At 44.5% G+C, this 19,296-nt stretch overlaps 1 protein-coding gene across 21 annotated transcripts in view; it reads right to left on the bottom strand.

Moving 5' to 3' along the window:
- NRCAM (neuronal cell adhesion molecule) overlaps window positions 1–19,296 on the bottom strand; it is a 267,353-nt gene extending 248,057 nt beyond the window's left edge. For 11 of the 21 annotated variants that reach the window (XM_078060007.1, XM_078060002.1, XM_078060005.1 and 8 more), the window contains exon 1: window positions 19,133–19,294. The gene's annotated coding sequence lies outside the window, so the exon portion shown is untranslated. Of the gene's footprint in view, window positions 1–18,443; window positions 18,600–19,132 lie in introns of those variants that run through there. The other 10 variants (XM_078060012.1, XM_036084016.2, XM_036084012.2 and 7 more) reach the window with 3 other exon arrangements.

Genomic DNA, 19,296 nt, shown 5'->3' with positions numbered 1-19,296 from the left:
CACATTGCAGGGGATATATTCTACAGATTCGGTAGGAATAAGTTACTGAACAAATAAACAACTAGAGAATGAAAATTTCCTCATAGGGAAAAAGGCAGAATCTACCGTTGCTACCATGTATCTAAAATGTCAGCATTCAACAAAAACATATGCGACAGAGGGCCTCAATAAAATGACTGGAATTATAAAATAGCATCAAATGGGAAATATGGGATTTGAAAAGTTCAATATCTGAAATGAAAATTTCTCTAGAGGCACTCATAGCAAATTTGAGAAGGCAGAAGAGAATGAGTGAACTTTAAACCAGCTCAATATAAATGACTCAATCTGAAGAACAGAAAGAAGGATGAAGAAAAATAAGTGGAGTCTCAGAGACTAGTGGGACAACATCAAGCATACCAACTTAAGTACAATGATAGTCCCAAAAGGAGAGAAGAGGAGGGAAAAAGGAGGCAGAAAAAGAGTATCTGAAGAAATAATAGCCAAAAACTTGCCAACTTATTCATTCAACAAATGATGCTAGGACAACTGGATATCCATATGCAAACAAAATAAAATAAAGACCTTAGACCCATAAGTTATACGATACACAAAAATTAACTCACAATGGATCATAAAGCAAAATGGAAAAATTGTAACAGTAAAACTCTTAGAAGAAAGCATAGTAATAAGTCTTTGTGACCTTAGGTTAGGAAGTGAATTCTTAGATATGACACCAAGGGCACAAGCAACAAAAGAAAAAGCAAATACCTCGGACTTCATCAAAATTAAAACTTTTGTGCTTCAAAGGACACCATTAACAAAGCGAAAAGACACACTCTCTCTGGGTCTCTCTCCCTCTCAGATAAATATTTTCTAAAAACTCTTTAACAAATCAATAAGAAGATACATGACTCAACTGAAAAAAATTAGCAAAACACTTAGATATTTCATCAAAGAAGACGTATGAATAGCTAATGAGCATATGAGAAGATGTTCAATATTATTAATCGTTAGGGAAATGCAAGTAAAACCACAATGAAATACCTCTACACACCCTCTAGAATGGCCATAATAAAAAAGACAGGCAAGAAACTGGAACTCTCATACATTGCTGATGAGAAAGTAAAATGATACAGCCATTCTAGAAAAGAATTCAGCAGTTATCTTAAAAAGTTAAACATAAATACGCCATGCAACCCAGCAATTCCACTAAGTGTGTACTCAAGAGAAATGAAAACATACATACAAAGACTTACACATGCTACTGTTCACAGAAGCATTGTCGTCATCATCCTAAATTGGAAATGATCCAAATGTCCATCACTGCTGAATACATAAACACAAGTGGTACCTCCATACAATGGAATACCACTGAAGCATGCTGCCATGCGGACAAACCGCAAAAACACTATGCTAAATGAAAGCCAGACACCAAAGATCCCATATTGTATGATTCCACTAACAAGAAATGTCCAGGAAAGGCAAATTTATACAGAAAGAAAGCAGATTAGTGGTTGCCTTGGAGTAGAAGTCTGACTGCAAAAGGCCTCAAAGGAAATTTGGGGGGAATAATGAAAATGTTCAAACCGGACTGTGTAACAGTTGTTGTGTTAGCTTCCTCTGCCACACAACAAGTTACCACAAACTCAGAGGCTTAAAACAACACATATTAATTACCCCATAGGTTCTCACAGGTCAGAAGTCGGAGTATGGCTGAACTGAGTTTATCAAGGTGTTAGTCAGGCTGCTTTCACATCTGGGGCTTGGGGTCCTTTCCAAGCTCCTTCAGTTCCTTGTGGTTGAAGGACTACCGCTATCCTTTTCCATAAGTAATTCACAATATGGATGGAAGCTTCTTCAAGGACAGTGGGAGAGCGTCTCTCCTATAACTATCCCTTCTTAATGGCTTGTGTCTGATTAAGTCAGGCCAGCCAGCATAATCTCCCTTTCCATTAAGTCATAATTGAATGGCTTGGGACCTTAACTGCAAAATCCCTTCACCTTTGCCATATAATGTAACCTGATTATGGGGGTACCACTCCATCATATATATTCACAGGTCCCACTCACATTTAAGGGAGGATATTACACAGGGTACATATCCAGGAGAAAGAATCTTAGAGGCAATCTTAGAAATCTGCTTCCCACAACTGCAAAGTTTATAAATTTATTTTTAAAAAAATCACTGAATTATATACTTACCATGGGTAGACTTTATGATATAGAAGTTATACCTCAAGACAGATGTAAAAATAAAATGTCCTGGAAAACAAAAAGTTGCCCATAGTACCATAATTCCATTTTTTACTTGGGCTACATTTTTAAAATTAAATGAACTAAGCCTATCTTTTCTAGGAAATGATTCAACAGAAATTTTTTTTCCATGTTGTTGACCATGCCCTTTATAATTTGTTACACCAATTAACTCACAGTAACCACTTTGCACAAACACGCAGTCAACTTTTCCCTAGTTGGGTTTTATTCCTCTGTCAGCTTTGTTAGTAATGAATAGAGGCTCACTTAAATTCAAAGGCCAGATTTCCAAAGAGAGAGTAGGGTTACCTCCCCACAAGAGTTTCCACTCTCTGATTTCCCCACCAGGGAGTGGCTCCATTTTGAGTTTCCCTCAAACAAAGTACAAGCAACAATGTTTAGTCACATGAAGCCCCCGTTTTGCCAGCTGCATACTTCCTAAAATTTCATTCACCCAGAGGTCAGGAACTGTGAGTTCTGGAGCCCTTTATGGTGTCCTGGGAACATCTTTGAAGTTTGCCCACTCATGGTATTCTGTGTGTGCTGAGCGGCTGCCTAAAACTAAATGTTTCCTAACTTTGGTCTATTCTGAGAACCTTCAGCCTTTACATAAGAGCTTGCCGTACAAAAAACACAGCAAGTCTGTGTAATTCTACTTCTGGTGCTATCTCCACACCATGATGCACTGCAAACTCCCTAAGGGGGTGCCCAACAATGTCAACTGGATGGTTATCTTGCAGGTTTGTTGTTCTCCAGTAGAAACTTAACTGTTACCGTGGAAATAAAACACAAAAGGAGCTGTCCATACTGGAAAATAAAAACTGCTTAGAATTCTCATTCCAAGGTTTTATATTAAATGTGGAAGAAACTAGGGGCGCCTGGTGGCTCAGTCAGTTGAGCATCTGACTCTTGATTTTGGCTCAGGTCATGATCTCATATGTCATGAGATCAAGTCCCACACTGGGCTCGGCGCTCAGCCGGGAGTCTGCTTGAAGATTCTCTCCCTCTGTCCTTCTCCCTCACTCATGCACGTGTGCACACATGCGTGCCCTCTCTCTCTCAAATAAATAAATAAATCTTTAAAAAAAGATAAATGTGGAAGAAACTCTTCAGCATAACTTGTTTTTGTGAAAACAAAAATCTTTCTTGGGAATATGCCAGTTATCTTACTATACAACACATGGGCCACCAATGTGTCAGCAAATTTTTAAAAAGTAATCATTTACATATTTTTTTTTTAATTAAAGTATTTTTTCTTCTGCAATCCTCTTGATCAAAATGGCTACAGTATCAGGTCACTTGGAGAATCTTAAAAGCTTTATTCAGTTATTGAAGGATGCGGTCCCATTACTTGAATGTGCTATAGATTAAACTATATACCTTTAATTAAATAGCATCTTCAGGACTGGACTGATGCTCTTCCCTACACATCATTTCTAAGGGAAACAAAAGTCTCTCTTAGAAGTTTGAGTCATAATCTATAACTCACAGCACATGGAAACTAAAATTCCGTTCCTTGTCATTTCTCATGGCAGGATAACATAGTAGCTGACAGGGGTTAAGACTAAGGGATAGGGGCCAGACTCCTTGGGTTAGAATCCCAGTTGTGCAACTTAACAGCGGTGCTATTTTGACCCATTACTTAAGCCTCAGTTTCCTTACCTATAAAATGGGTATAATAACATAAAGTAAGGGTTGGCAAATATGACCCACAGGCCAAATCTGGACACTACCTCTTTTGTAAAGAAAGTTCTATGAAAACACGGAAATGCCTATTCATTTATATACTGTCTCCGACTGTCTGGGGAGTGATGACACGTGTGACTTACAAAGTGTAAAATTTATTCCCCGGCCCTTTACAAAAAAAAAAGGTGCTAGCCTCTGACATAAAGAGTTGTTGTGAAGATCAAGTGAGATAATTCATGAGAGGCGCTCCATATAGTTAACCAACCAATAAATGCTGTGAATTATTATTTATTAATAGAAAAGCTATACAGTCATTGTGATCTCATTTCCTAAGATTCGGAGAGACCTCTCTATAGCACCCCAGCCCCGGCCCGCCCAGGCAGTAACGGCTCGGGGTCAGCAGGCTCGGTGCCTTTCTTGGACGGAGGCGGCCGAGGCGGTGTGATGGGGGGCTGTGGTGAGCAGCTGTTACAGCAGGGAGCCTGCTGGGCCACACACAGCAGCTGCGACGAGTCATCCCTTGCCAGTAACTGATACTCTGCCCTTTCCTGATGGAGGCCCTCTTGGTCACAGGTGTGTGACGCATGCATATTCATCACTGGCCCCACGCCTAACTGTGGAGGCGATGCGAGGAGGGGCAGGGAGGCGGCGGGGGGAGGCTGAAATTAGGCTTCGACAACGACCGGAACAGAACCCCTTTCCATTTTCCGTGGCAGTGACTACTTTCCCGAGACGTATTCTGCTTGTCTAGAGTCGGAAATTTTTAAATGTGAGTTGAATGTAATAAAATCTGGGCTCACCGTTCCAAATAATAAAATGGATCTAAAGCTGGTCATTTCTCCTGGGACGGGCACGGCTAGCTCCGTATGAGTACGTGTGCAAATAAGCTCTGGGCAACAGCTGATGTTACAATGGTTCCCTTCAACCTTTCAGACAATCTTCACAAAATTGGCTTTTAGGCCAGTACTTAAAATATCTAAAGAGTTTACGTTGAGAGTGATCTTCCGAAGCAAACCACGGCCTGTTCCCTGCTCCTGTGTAGGGCCCTGGACGTTTCACTCCGTCAGTGTGAGCCTCGCTGCCTCGCACAGTAAAGGCAAGCTGTGACAATCTGCACGAGTAAAACGGCCATGATTCCAAAGTACTTCCTGCTAGGTACTGGTGGGTTTTCATGAGTCCCTCCTGACAGGGCCATAAATAAAGCTGAGTCCGCAGCAAGGGAAGCACATTAGCACCGCGAGGAAACCCCAAATTGGCAAACAGTTTATACATGAGAATGGAATTGATGCATCGCACAAACTCAAGAGTTCTAGAGTCCTAGGTGCTCATCCCAAGAACCCTACTACCAAATCACCTCACCGTTCTTACTGAAAACAGCTGGGCCCTTCTTCGGCTGCGGCAGCCCGTCAAAGGCCCTTCCCAGGACCACCCAGGACTTCAGTAGGGCATCGCCTTGAAGGAGCGTACCGTCTAAGACAGGCAAGGCCGTCTCAGGGGACAACGAACAGAAACGCACACCAAGTGGGCAGACGTCATTAAGGACCAACTAAAATGGTTTTAGAGTTTCCAGTTCATTCAAACCAATGTTGAAGCTGATGAAGAGCACTTGGCAATCCTGCGTCTTCGGGCAGTGGTGCTGCCTGATGACAGTTAGCGCAGTGCCATCCTGCACCCCATCCCACTGAAGCACGTTCACACCGCGTAGCCTGGCGGCTCATGCCTGCCCTCACTCTCCTCAGCAGGAGGAAATACCAGCAACCATACCATTTTCCAAGTCAAAAGGCAGCTTCTGATTAGCAAGGAGCAGCAAGGGTACCTGCAGAGCCTTCAACAAAATACGCCCCCTTCGGTTCCCAGGTGACAACAATTTCCACATGAGAAAGGCAGCAGAGTTGGAGTCGACTGGATTACAACCAAAAAGAGTAATCAACTGAGTAAACTATCCACGTCATACATCCGTCCAGTTAATAAAACAAATACTCTCCCTACCACTCTCAGTATTTCTGGGCTTTAATTCAAGGTATAGAGACTTTCTAAATAACTGGTTTATACACACATACTCCCTTGGTCCACAAAGTAGACACTGATAGATACACAGATATATAAACATAGAGACAGACATACAAACACAGAGATGTGGTGGGAAGCTCTATTTTCACCCTTTCTTTTTTTGTAAGAGGAAGGCTTAGAAACAGGAGACCTTGTTATTGCATTCTCTATTGGTTTTCTAGGGCTGCCGTAACAAAGCACCACAGACTGGGCGGCTGGAACAAGAGAGATGTATTGTCTCACAGTCTGGGGGGCTAGAAGCCCAAGATCAAGGTGTCGGCAGGGTTAGTTCCTGCTGAGGGCTATGAGGGAGCGTCTGTTCCAGGCCTCTCCCCTGGCTTCTGCGGGTTCGCTGGCCATCTTAGGTGTTCCTTGGCTTACAGATCTCCACCTTCATCTCCACATGGTGGTCGCCCACTGGGCCTGTCTCCAACTTTCCTCTTTCTATAAAGACACTAGTCATACAGAATGACGGCCCACTCTAACCACCTCATTTTAACTGCAAAGCCCCTATCTCCAAATAAGGTCGTATTCTGAGGCACTGGGGATTAGGACTTCAACAGCTGAATTTGGACACAATTCAACCCATGCCACATTCCCATTTCTAAAGCTCTGTGTCTATACCCAAGTCAAAGATAACTACTACTATTGGGGTACCTGGTGGCTCAAACAGTTAAGCATCCAACTCTTGGTTTTGGCTCAGGTCATGATCTCAGAGTTGTGAGATCGAGCCCCGAGTCCGGCTTTGCGCTCAGCGGGGAGTCTGCCTGAGATTCTCTCCCTTTCCCTCTGCCCCTCCCCTGTTCTCTCTCTCTCTTTCCCTCTCAAATAAATAAATAAATAAATAAATCTTTTTAAAAAATATAAATAAAATAAATAAGGTTTAAAAAGATAACTACTACTTTTTTTTTTTTAAGATTTTTATTTATTTGACAGAGAGAGACACAGCAAGAGAGGGAACACAAGCAGGGGGAGTGGGAGAGGGAGAAGCCCCGATGTGGGGCTCAATCCCAGGACCCTGGGATCATGACCTGAGCCGAAGGCAGATGCTTAATGACTGAGCCCGATAACTACTACTTTTTAGCTTTATTGAGATATTGACCAAAGTATATGATATTTAAATACACATGTGGTGATTTGATATACATATACACTGTGAAAGGATGCCCCCCCAACTAGTTAACGAACACATCCATCACCTCACTTTTTTTTTTTTTTTTGGTGAGAACATTTACATTCTACTGTCTTAACAAATTTCAATTATACAATACAGTGTTACCAACAATAGTCACCAACGTTATACATTAAATTTCAGATATTTACCTTATAGCTGAAAATTTGTACCCTTTTACTAACCTCTCCCTACTTCCCCCACCCCCAGCCCTTGGCAACCACCTCTCTACTCTGTTTCTATGAGCCCAACTTTATTTTAGATTCCACATATAAGTGATGCCATGCAGTATTTGTCTTTCTCTGTCTGGCTTATTTCACTAAGCATAATGCCCTCCAGGTTCATCCATGTCATCACAAATGGCAAGATTTCCTTCTTTCTTGAGGCTGAATAATATTCCATGGTATATATACATACCACATCTTTATCCACTCATCTGCTGATGGACACTCAGGTTGTTTCCATATCTTGGCTACTGTGAATAATGCTGCAGTGAACACGGGAGTGCAGATACATATTTGAGATCCTGTTTACATAATTTCATGCCTGGATTCTGTATGGTTGTCATTTGCTTCCTGGTTTTAAATTAGGTACTCGGGCAGGCAGGCGAAATCAATGCATCCAGAAGGATACCCCATTTAAAACTGCCGCCACAGAGCTTTAAATGACATCTTTGTGACCGAAAAGAGGGGGTTGCTCGATCATAAGGCAGTTCTATTTTTAGTTTTTCCAGCAATTTCCATATGTTTTCCATAGTGGCTGTGTAGCTACTATCTTAAAGCACCTATCTCTCCTCTGAGGTACAAAGGAACAGAATAAATAGAAACTATGATCCATACACAAACCTGCTCATAAGCCACATTGCACTTTTCTCTGTATCATGCGTGTTTCTCTGTATCAAACCTCTAAGCATATGCCTTGTGTGAGCTAGATGAATTTAATATATTAAAATGGTTTCATGCTCTATTGGCTTGTGGGGCTGCCAGTTAGTCACGGCTGACACAAAACATTACTGACCGTCCTCCTGAAAGTTATGAATAGGCTACGGCTCGAAATAAAACACAATCAGACCTCAAAAGACTATTAATGATATTGAATACGACTGGAAAAAAGTATTAATACTAAATTTACATCCTTTTTTTATCACATTGGCTCAATCGGACTTTTGCATATATACTATTTGTTGAAGGTTGAGAATGTAGTTTGTGTTTTTTGAAAACAGCCCCACCGTGCAGCATTAAAAAGGGTATCAATCTCTTAGATTGCAGTGTGAGACCCCTTCCTCTCTTCAAAATCAAGCGGACATAGTTACTGCTAAGGATGTAGGATACGTACAGATCTCTGAAGCAAATCTGAGAGATTATGGTGAAAACATGGCAGCTGCATTCTCCCTAAAGAACATCGACTGATGCCATCCTTCTCTCAGTACTTTCATTTTTTTTTAAGATTGTATTTATTTATTTGACAGAGAGAAAGAGCACAAGCAGGAGGAGGGGCAGGCAGAGAGAGAAGCAGACTCTCTGCTGAGCAGGGAGCCCGACGCAGGACTCGATCCCAGGACCCCGAGATCATGATCTATGAAGACAGACGCTTAACCAACTGAGCCCCCCAGGCGCCCCTCGGTGCCTTCATTTTTATCTTGATTTTTCATAGTAACACCCTCTTGTGAGGTAGCATTGGATGATGAGAAAGGTCTGTGTTTTGTCTTCATTTTCGAAAGGGAGAAAAGTACTTAAGCAACTTCTCCAAAGCTGTACCATAAACTGAGCCTCCTCAGTCTATGCCAAGTAGCCGGGCACTTCTCAAATTTTCATGAATTACAAACCGCACACACAATTTTTGCCTACGTGTCTCTCACACGACACCACCGCCTTGACCCCAACCCCCACAGAACCCACTAACTGGTTGGGAAGGACCACGCTGTCACTCCATTCACATCTGGGACTAGTCAGGGCCAGCCAGCAAGCGGAGGAAAGCTGGGGTCTAAAGCTGCCCGCCTGAGCGCTTCGGCTCGGCGTCCCGCACCAGCCCTTCAGTTCTGGGCGCCTCGCTCCTGATTCCTTTACAGTCGGACGGGGCAAAGCAATCTTAGAAAGTCCTTAACTCAATCAGCATGCAGCCACCCAGAGACCTCCAGAGGGAAGTGACAAGCACCGGCGTCAGACCCTGAGGGGAAAGGAAAGGCCTGTGCAAATCTGGAATCATCTGCCGCAAGCAAAGGTAGAAAATTACAGAGCAACTCTTCGGGGTCACAGAGATGTCATTTAGGGCTCCATGGCAGCAATTTAAAAAATGGTACCCTTCTGGACTGAATGATTTCACCTGTCTTCTCGAGTGTCTAATTTAGAACCAGGAAGCAAATGACAATCATACAGAATCCGGGCCTGAAATTATGAATGCTTAATTTCCCATGGTCTAGACCTCGTCTGGATCTTCAAACCAGGGTTAGGACCAAATTCCCCAATTTTCTCCAACAAAAGATCCACTTGACGTTTTGCAATATTCACGTACTTGGTCATTCATTCTTGCATTTGCTCACTTGTCAAATATGGGCACGCTCACTTACATACCGCCACCCACAAGCAGAAATGCAGCTCAGTCTCCTAATGGGACAGAATGAGTATGGATTTCCAAGGTTAGAAACCTGGGGAAAGCAGGCAGGATCTATTGTGAGCAAGGCCAAAAATGCCTTTATTACCTGGATGACTATTCCGTTATCTGCTTTCCTTATCATGAGAGACTTGGCCTCTCAATGTTATCTGGAGCAAATATCAAGTATTTTCAAACAATTGAGGTACTTCTCTTCATTTACCACCTGTCCACCTCTTTATGGATTTTTATTTAGCCTTATTTGATTGGGTTTTGCTTGGTGTCAATGATGCTATGCTCTTTCAATAGAACAATCTGTCTACTCTGATATCCCTGAAAAGCTGTTCCCGAATTGGACTTTGCTACATTATAGGAGCTCATTCATTATATAAACCTTGTACAAAGGGAAGAATTCTGTTTAACATGCATAATCATCCCAAATGTGTTTGGCAAGTTCCCACTTTTATATACCTCGTCTTCTCAAGCTGGGGCCATCTGTATATAAAGGAACAAAGTTGCTGGAGTGATGAGATGATCTAAGAATTTTACTGTGATGCTGAAATAATATTAGCTCTGACTCTTAGTAAATTCTTCTCAGTGTATTGCATTTGTTTTCAGTGTACATATATTATCATATTTCATTTTTTGCAGAGTGCTTTATAAGTTATTTCTATTTCATGATGTCAAGTGACTTCAATGACCCAAAGTACCATAAGAAAATCTCTTTAAAGTATTTCATATTGGATGCTATTGGCCAAAAAGTCACCACAAACATTTTTATCCTCATCCCTTTCTCTTTCTTTCAGATTTTAAGTTATTACTTTTACAGTGGTGTTCTTGACTCTCACCTCATTATTTAAAATCTCTCTTGCTCCTTATGCCATAGGACACTTCTCCAGGATGTCACAATTCTCATTACCCACCTGAGCCTTCCCGCTGTCTGAATCCCTTGCCCTCCCTGATCTCTGCTCTTCCAACCCTGGTCCTAGCAAATGAATCCGACCGTGACCTCACTCGCTCCCTGCTGCTTAATGGGTCCCCTCACGGTCCTAGGACAGCAATCAACCCTTGATATATTTTACTTTCCACTCTAATTTGGCATCGAGGTAACTGTTACTAGAAACATATGGCCATGAGTTTTAAAAACCCTATTCCAACTACTAAAAGGCAAGTTACCTTAAAATTTGTGTGACATATGAAGTATGTATTACAATTTATGTAAAATACAACATGTGACATAAATTCATACAATCAATTCTGAAGTAAATTTGCTTTTGTTTATATTACAGTATTAATTATCTCTAAGTATCTACTATTTTTTATATTGTTGCCATGTCAATGTCATTTCTCTAAAACTAAAAATATTTGAAGGTATTAAATGTATACAAAAAAACGGCTTTTGGTCATCATGCTACCAACATCAGAACAAAAAACTATGTCCTCAAGTTATATAAATGGTCAAATGCGCCAAAGCAAAATTTTTCCAATTATGACTTCATGAGACACCAGGAAGTGTTTCAAATTACGCCAAATTATTTTTTATTTCACTGACATCTCAGTAACTGCGACCTCCCAGTAGCTGTTTTATTATTCTGGTTCTACACACAGCCAACTCCTCTTTCTGAAATGTTTTAAATCGGATGCTGCCTACCGCACTGAATGGGGGAGACATGTGCCCCATTAAAGACTTCAGTGGCAAATACAACAGTGATGGACTCCCCACTAGATGCAGGTCGCCACAATCACGCTTCACGAGTCGACTCATACGGGGGAAAAAAACCCGGCTAGTCAATATTTAGGACAGACTTATCCTGTCATATATCCAAACAATCTGTGGTCAACACCAAAACACTGTAATGAGATTTTACATGGGGAGCAGCCTGGGCATTTCTGTATTTCCTCCAGTAGATACTAATGGGGATGGGAGCAGAACGGTGAGAAGAATATTTGCAATGCAATGAGGGGGGACAAGTGCATCTGAGAGTATGCCAGACGCAGGGGCCTCCCCTGAATTCACACAGCCCAATGTCTTACTGCGGCGTACAGCATCAAACTGCACTTCCTACAGTTTCCAAACTTTTGTCAGTTAACTAGATGTTTACCGAGCGCCTCGCCCAGGCACTCCACTTTTTGGATGCACCATCCAGCCCCGTATACGTTGTTCCCACACCATCTGTCACTGAAGCTTCCACAGCTTCAAAAATTTCAATTCAAACTCATCTACTCGGCACTCAAACTGAAGCTATAATTCAAATTTCGACATGAAGCTTGAATTCCTTTTCACTGTTCTTCAACTTTGACCCAGCTCCCCCCCCTTTCCTTCACTGAAAAGGGCCAAGACAAGAGCCCAGCAAGTGGGGCAGGCAAAACAGGCCTCCTTTGTTCACTTTTGTCCTTTTAGCTCTCTATTGAGGTGAGGGACTGAAAGGCCGCACAGGCTTTGGAAGGCAGCAGCGCTGCTTGCAAGCCATCCTTCCTCGGAGACCACAAAAACTCTGGGACGGAACTCTTTCCACCATCCGCTTTTTACCTTCAGGCATAAGGAACGGACAATTAGGACTTTTTCCTTTCCCCTTCCCTTGGAGAGAATCTGCTAGTGGTGTTTCACGTGAGTGTGTAGCGTTGGTCAAAAATGTGTGCTGTAAATCGTGCCACTCAAACGTCAAGGTCATCTGAAAGTGGCATGAAATTGCTTTAAAGTTGAAATTTGGAGGAAAGATCACTACATACTGAATACATATACCGAATTTTTTGAATGCTCTCAGCCCACTTGAGAAAGATAAATCGAATTCATTGCATATTACACAGAAGACCTCCTACAGGATTCCCTCAGATTGCCCTGGGAATATGTTTTTCTGGCTGCAGTGGGTTTTGAACCAATAGACAATGCACATCATAAAATTTAAATATACATATGAATATATATATTTAAATTATTCTCTCCAGCCCTAGCACCATTTAATAAGAATTTCAGAAGTCTACAAATGTCCAATCACTATGTTGTACACATGAAACTAATAAAATATCGCATGCCAATTATAGGTCAATTAAAAAAAAGAATTTTAGAAAGGATCCTTTCAGTCTGAGAGCAACTACCATATTTTTTTTTTTTTAAGGCAACTACCATTTTCATTCTGGTGTGAGTTAAACAGTGCTTTAATACACAGCACTGTGGAAGCAAATCAGAGACCACACAGGACAAGATTTATTCCTCATCCCTGCTTTTAAACCGAACAAGCCACTTGGACAGTATGTGCAGCAGTTGAGCACTGGTATTTGTAGATTTGTTCCCTTTACCACTGTCATTTCTTACAGCCACTAGTTTTTCAGTCACTTGAGGGAAACCCTCCACCAGACTTCTAAAAACTACCTTTTTCTAATTTGAAATTCTAATCTTGTAGGCCAGTAAAATAGGTCAATTAAGTTGACACCACATCTTTTTTATTAGCTCAGCTAAGCAATTATAACTGGGTAGTGAGGGTTTATATTGTCATCTTTGAAGATTCAATGGTAGGGAGAAATGCCCGCGCAGACCTGCAGAGCACAACCCTAGCACATCCCTAAACAGGACAGTCCTGGCTATTTCCAGATCTGAGGCCCATCTGCCCCTCAGCTGGGTTCAAATGCTAAGGTTATTTTTTTCAGGAAAATAAAATCCTACTAATATTTAATCTATCCTCGGAGCAACATCGCTTCACACAACCACCCTATAGACATATATGCTCTATTTCGACATTTAAAAAAACTAACATGAACGTCTGTCACCAGTGCTGGCTTCTCTTGGACTATGACACACATACTCCATGGCACTTATAGCACGCTTTGCACAAAGTATGGGGTCAATGAGTCCTTGTTAAAAAACCGTACATCTCCTTGTCAATAAAAATTAAACCAGTAAGTTGGAAAATTTTGTGAATTACTTGTTCATAATACATAGTATGTTAATTTATAATTTTAAAGGGTAACAGCTATCGCTCTTTACACCCATTAGGATGGCTATTGTCAAGAAAGCATAAAATCAGTATCAGTAAAGATGTGGAGAAATTGGAATGCTGGGCACTCGGGAACATAAACAGTACATCTGCTATGGAAAACAGAATCGGGGTGCCTCAGAAAATTACAACAATTGCCTTACGATCCAGAAATCTCACTTTTGGATGTATACCCAAAAGAGCTGAAAGTCATGACTTGAAAAGATATTTGTACACCCATGTTCATAGCAGCATTATTCACTGTAGCCATAACCGGAAAGAGCCCAAGAGATGAATGAATTAAAAAAAATGTGGTATTACATACAATGGAATATTATTCAGCTTTAAAAAGGAAGGAAATTCTGACACATGAATAAGCCTTGAAAACATTATGCTAAGTGAAATAACCCAGTCACAAAAAGGACAGATACTGTATGATTCCACTCATATGAGGTACTTAGGATGGTCAAATTCATAGAGAAGAAAAGAGAATGATCGTTGCCAGGGGTTGGGAGGAGAAGGAATGGGGAGTCATTGTTTAATGGGTACAGAGTTTCAGTTTGGGAAGATGAGGAAAGTTCTGGAGATGGACAGTGGTGATGGTTGCATCACATTTCGAAGTATTTAATGCCACTAAACTACATAGTTAAAAATGGTTAGAACAATGAAGTTTATGATATATATGTTATCGCAATAAAAAAGTAACTTAGCAAAAACATCACATTTTCTTTTCTTAAAGGATTTTATTTATTTATTTGGAGAGAGAGACCGAGAGCGCAGGCAGGGGGTGGGGGAGGGGCAGAGACAGAGGGGGAAGCAGACTCCCCTCCGAGCAGGAAGCCCAACTCAGGGCTCCATCTTGGGACCCTGGGATCATGACCTGAGCCAAACTCAGACACTTAACCGACTGAGCCACCCAGGCGCCCCCTAAAAAATCACATTTTCTATAAACATGACATTTGCTCCCCCATTTAAAGACAACCTGATATTGAAGAATTTATACTTGCTACGACTGGAGGCAGAGCTCTTCCAAGGCTTTCCTCATAGAGCCCTGTTCTTCACATTTTGAGAGGAAAAGTAAACATTCATCAGTTCATTTTGGCACATTTTCCTAGACTTAGAAACTTTAGCCCTGATGGCAAGAAAGACTCTTTAAAGCTAAAGCAGCTTCTCATTTGCCTGGGTGGACGAAGGGTTAAATAAAATAAGCCGCTGGATTCTTGGCCCTAGCATCCCTAGATGTCCTCTGTCCTCACCTGGCAGAAAGGTGCAGGGCTCCTTCAGGTGGGGCAACATGAAACATAAAAGGGAAAATACATCTAAATGTATTTAGTGATTTTTAATCATTTTCAAATCACTTCCTCTTCCCCAATCACCTCAGCAGTTGAAGGCTGACCTAAAGCAGTCTACGGATGCGAACACAAAAAACTTCCTAGAGGAGAATACTATAGGAGCTCTATATTCTAGTTAGATTTGTTTCCAGTTACCATACTTCTCAGATGGAAACTGTTCTTTGGAAATGGGGGTGAGACTCTGAAGGATGCTGACAGGGGCAGCAAATCGGGGCCGGTATGGATTGAACCGTGAGCCCGAAATTCATACATCGAAGACCTAACCCCTAATGTGACTGTATTTGGAGATGAGGCTTTGGGGAGGTGGCAATTAAGGTGCAATGAGGTAATACGGGTGAGGTCCTAATCTAATGAGATCAGTGGCCTTATAAGAAGAGGAAGAGAGGGATCTCTGTGCACACCCTGTGGGGAAAGCATGTATGAGGGCACAGTGACAAGGTGGGCATCTGCAAGCCAGGAAGACAGCCCTCGCTGGACCTGACCCCGCCGACACCCTGATCTCAGAATTCCAGACTCCAGAACTTGAAGAAAGTACATTTCTGTTCATTAAGCCACCCAGTCTATGATATTTTGTTATGGCAGCCCAAGCTGACTAAAACGAAATCCTTCTGATTTCCTGGCGAGGATCTCAGGAAAAAAAACATGGGTGTCTCAGTGCTTACCCTTAAGGGAGGGGGTAATGACTGGTAGGAGCCACAAGAGGGCTTTCTCAGACGTTCATAATGTTCTGTTCTTGATTTGAGCACTAGTTATATGGATGTGTTGGGTTTGAGCAAGTTCATCAAGCTGTACGTTTACGATATGTGAAAAAAGAGTCTGTGTGCAGAAGTGTGCAGAAGTATGCAGCCCTAGATGAGAGAGTCAGAATTAATCTTCCTGAAGGCTGGAACTCTGTTTTGCTCAGCCATGTATCTCCAGTGCCTAGAACTGTAGGCCATGCATGCAGTGCATATTCATGAATGAATGAATGAATGAATGAATCTCTTTACCAGAAAAGCGTCCTGTGGGGTTCCTTAAATAGCTCCTTTGAACATACACAATATAATATCTGCATATTTTATTTATATTCAGCCAATTACACAGGAAAACTCCACCTCCATGAGAACATTATTTGAAATGACTCTTTTTTTGAGAGAGAGAGAGAGGGAGTGAAAGAGCAAGCAGGGAGAGGGGCAGAGGGAGAGAATCTCAAGCAGACTCCACCCTGAGCAGCAGAGCCTGATCTCACCACCCTGAGATCATGGCCTGAGCAGAAACCAACAGTCTGACGCTTACCCGACTGAGCCACCCAGGCGCCCGGGCACCCCTGAAATGATTCTTAAGGAAGTTTTCCGCAGTCCCTCTCACACTTCTGAAGCACTTATACCCCCAGCTATCCTTGTCACGGTCACATCAGCCTCACAGGAAGTACCATTGCCAAAGATGACTTGCTTTTCATTCACTGTCCCTGCTGCAGCAACAAAATGATGTCATGTCGGGATACTGGCCTGCCTCACTACCCTGCATGAGGCGGCTGAGTGGCCTCTCCAAGTCCCACTGTACTCATTTTGAAACTGAAACATTTAAATACAGTGTTCTCTTACAACTCTCAAATTCCTGGATGATGTGAAATGTTTTGCAACTTTCCTGTAATGAAGTACAAAGCAGGTTGAAGGAAAACCATGAGTCAGAAGGATTAAGAATGCACAATGAATTCACTTTTGCAGTTGGTCAATTACAATCATTCTAAAAGCCATCCCAGGAATAGCTTTCACTTTAGTTCAAACTCTTGTTTAGTTAATATGGAGAATCTTTACAGTCATATATTCAGGGTATGGAATGCTTTCCTAAGATTTTACACTAGGGTCCTATTCAAATTCAATATCCAATTTGAGGAGTAAATCTTCTGCAGTCGAAATAGTCTACAAAGGAGATTCAGGACTGGGAGTCTACTAGAATCACTTGCCAAGTGGAAACGTTGGCCTTTTCTTAAAAAAAAAAAAAAAGTTTTCTCAAGAATTGTGATGTGCCAGGAACCTCTCAGTCTCTGTAATCACAGGGGAGTCTGGTCACTAAAAACAGTCGAGTGACTGTAACTGCCTGGGCTAACACTTAAAAGCTAACAGGAATAAAAGAACATGTAAAGGAACAGAATGGGCTTATAATGTCCCTGATCACTTGGTGGTTTTAGGCTTGCCCTAAACTAATATGATAAGCCTCCAAAAGGCCCCATTTTCACAGTCATGGATGGTAAAGCGTAGGAGCAAAAACTAAACCTTGCTCCCCCACTTCCTAGCTATGTGGCCTTGGGAAAGTTACCTGACCTCTCAAGACTCCATCTCCTAATTTTAAGAATAGGGTAATATGTTGTGGAAATTAAGTAAGATGATACCTGTACCATGCACAGCGCCTGGTACATCTGAAGCGCTCAAAAAATGTTGACTATCATTACCACTAAAATGGAAAGTATCCAGTGCTCTAATTCCACTTCACTATTTCCGGAAGCTCTCCTTTACTCTCGAACTATTACAATATTTTAATAACACGGCATGGTTAGCCTAAAGCAGTCCAGCCTCCGCAGGTCTGTATTCAGTAGCTACCGCGTCCCTGACAGCCCCAGGGGGAGCTCCTGGTGCAGAACGAAAGCCTCCTGCCCCATGACGCTCGCCTCCATCTCTTCTCTTTGCCAGAGCCTCGGGCGAGGAAGGGCCCAGCCCCTCAGACCCGCACCTCTGTGCGTTAACCATGCGGGACCGAGAAGGAAAAGAACGCTTCCCTCTTAGGGCAAACAGCTACGGGGAAGGCAGAAGAGAGGCGGGGTGGAAGGAGGCTCCTCCACTCGGCGCCCTCCCTCCGCGCCCGCAGCTGCGCAGGGGCGGCCCCCGAGCGTGCACGGGGACAGAGGATGCGGCCGAGGGCCGGGAGCCGGGGAGAGGAGAGGAGATCGAGAGCGAAGGGAAGCGGCCTAATCGCCAGCTGCCCAGGGTGCACCGCTCCGGGAGTGATGACGAGTCCCTAGCTCCGCTGGACCGCGGCACCCCGGGTCCCCTCTGCGCGCGGGGAGTTGGGGGCCGGGAATGGCCGAGCCGGCGAGCGGCCGGGGACCAACACTCGGCGGCGCCCACCCGCGCGGCCCGGAGGGCGCCGGGGGCGGCGCACCGCGCAGATGGCGCTCGCGGCGAGATGGATGCTCCAAAGCCGGCAATAGCTCCCGGCTCAACACAGCATCCCCGGGCCAAGCTGCGGCCAGAGCCCACTCCTGGGAGTCCGGGCAGGGAAGGGGCTCTTCTGGGTCAGCCCCCAAACCGGTGGGCCAGCCCCAAAAAGTCCCAGCCTCCGGAGGCTGGGCGGGGCGCCGGGACCCCGGGGACCCGCACCTGTAGGGCCAACAAAACCCCCGGAAAGCCCCACCTTGCTGCCTTCGCGGTCTCTCCCGTTCCCCCTGATTCCCCAAGTTCTCCCCCGGGGCGGCGAGAGTGGAGGTCGCCTCGGCCCCGAGTACCAGCGATCGGCGCAGGTGTGAGCACATCCGAACAAAGCCCACGCCCAGATGTGTCCGCGGGGACCCGGACGCGCACTCGCCGGTGCGCGCCGGACCGGCACCTGCGCTCCTCGTCCCGCCGGCACCGTGGCGTGACACCCCGCGCCCGCCGTGTGCATGCCCCGCAAGCCGCGGTGCCGGGCCCCTGCAGCCAGGCCCAACTGCCCACCCAGGGACCCCCGACAGGGCTTCCCGGAAAGCGCGGGGCGCGGGCGCGGATGCAGAAGTTGGCCACAGACTAGAGGAGGTGAAGGGCCGGCCCGCCTGCGCCGGCCAGGGCTGCCGCATTTCAGCGTGCCCCCGCCCGGGCGCCGGTCCCCCTCCTCCCGCTCGGCGCCCGCGGGCGCGTCCCAGGCCTGAGGGGAGGAAGGCAGTTGGCGACCAGGTTCGCCCTGCCGCAGAGAGAGTGGCGCGGCGCTGCCAGCCGGGAGGGCGCTCCGCTGAACCCCGGGCCCGCGTCCGAGTGACAACACAGCAGCCCCCTGCACCCTCCTCCGCTCCAGCCGTCGCCCCCGAGCAGGACCGAGTGCCACCGCCGGACGCGCACGGAGCTACTCACGTTCTTCCGCCGCGCCCACCGCTGCTGAGCCCCCGGAACCCTGGAGCGTGGACGTCGTCCGTTCCCGACGGAGCCGCCGCCTCCCGCCGCCCCGCGCTGTCCCCTGCGCCGCGCGTCTGAGGCTCCGACTGCGGCGCGCGTCCGCCCGCGACCCGGGCGAAGCA

This window comes from Halichoerus grypus, chromosome 12 (genome assembly GCF_964656455.1).
Source record: "Halichoerus grypus chromosome 12, mHalGry1.hap1.1, whole genome shotgun sequence".
Taxonomy (NCBI): domain Eukaryota; kingdom Metazoa; phylum Chordata; class Mammalia; order Carnivora; family Phocidae; genus Halichoerus; species Halichoerus grypus.
This window is presented reverse-complemented; position numbering and strand designations above follow the sequence as displayed.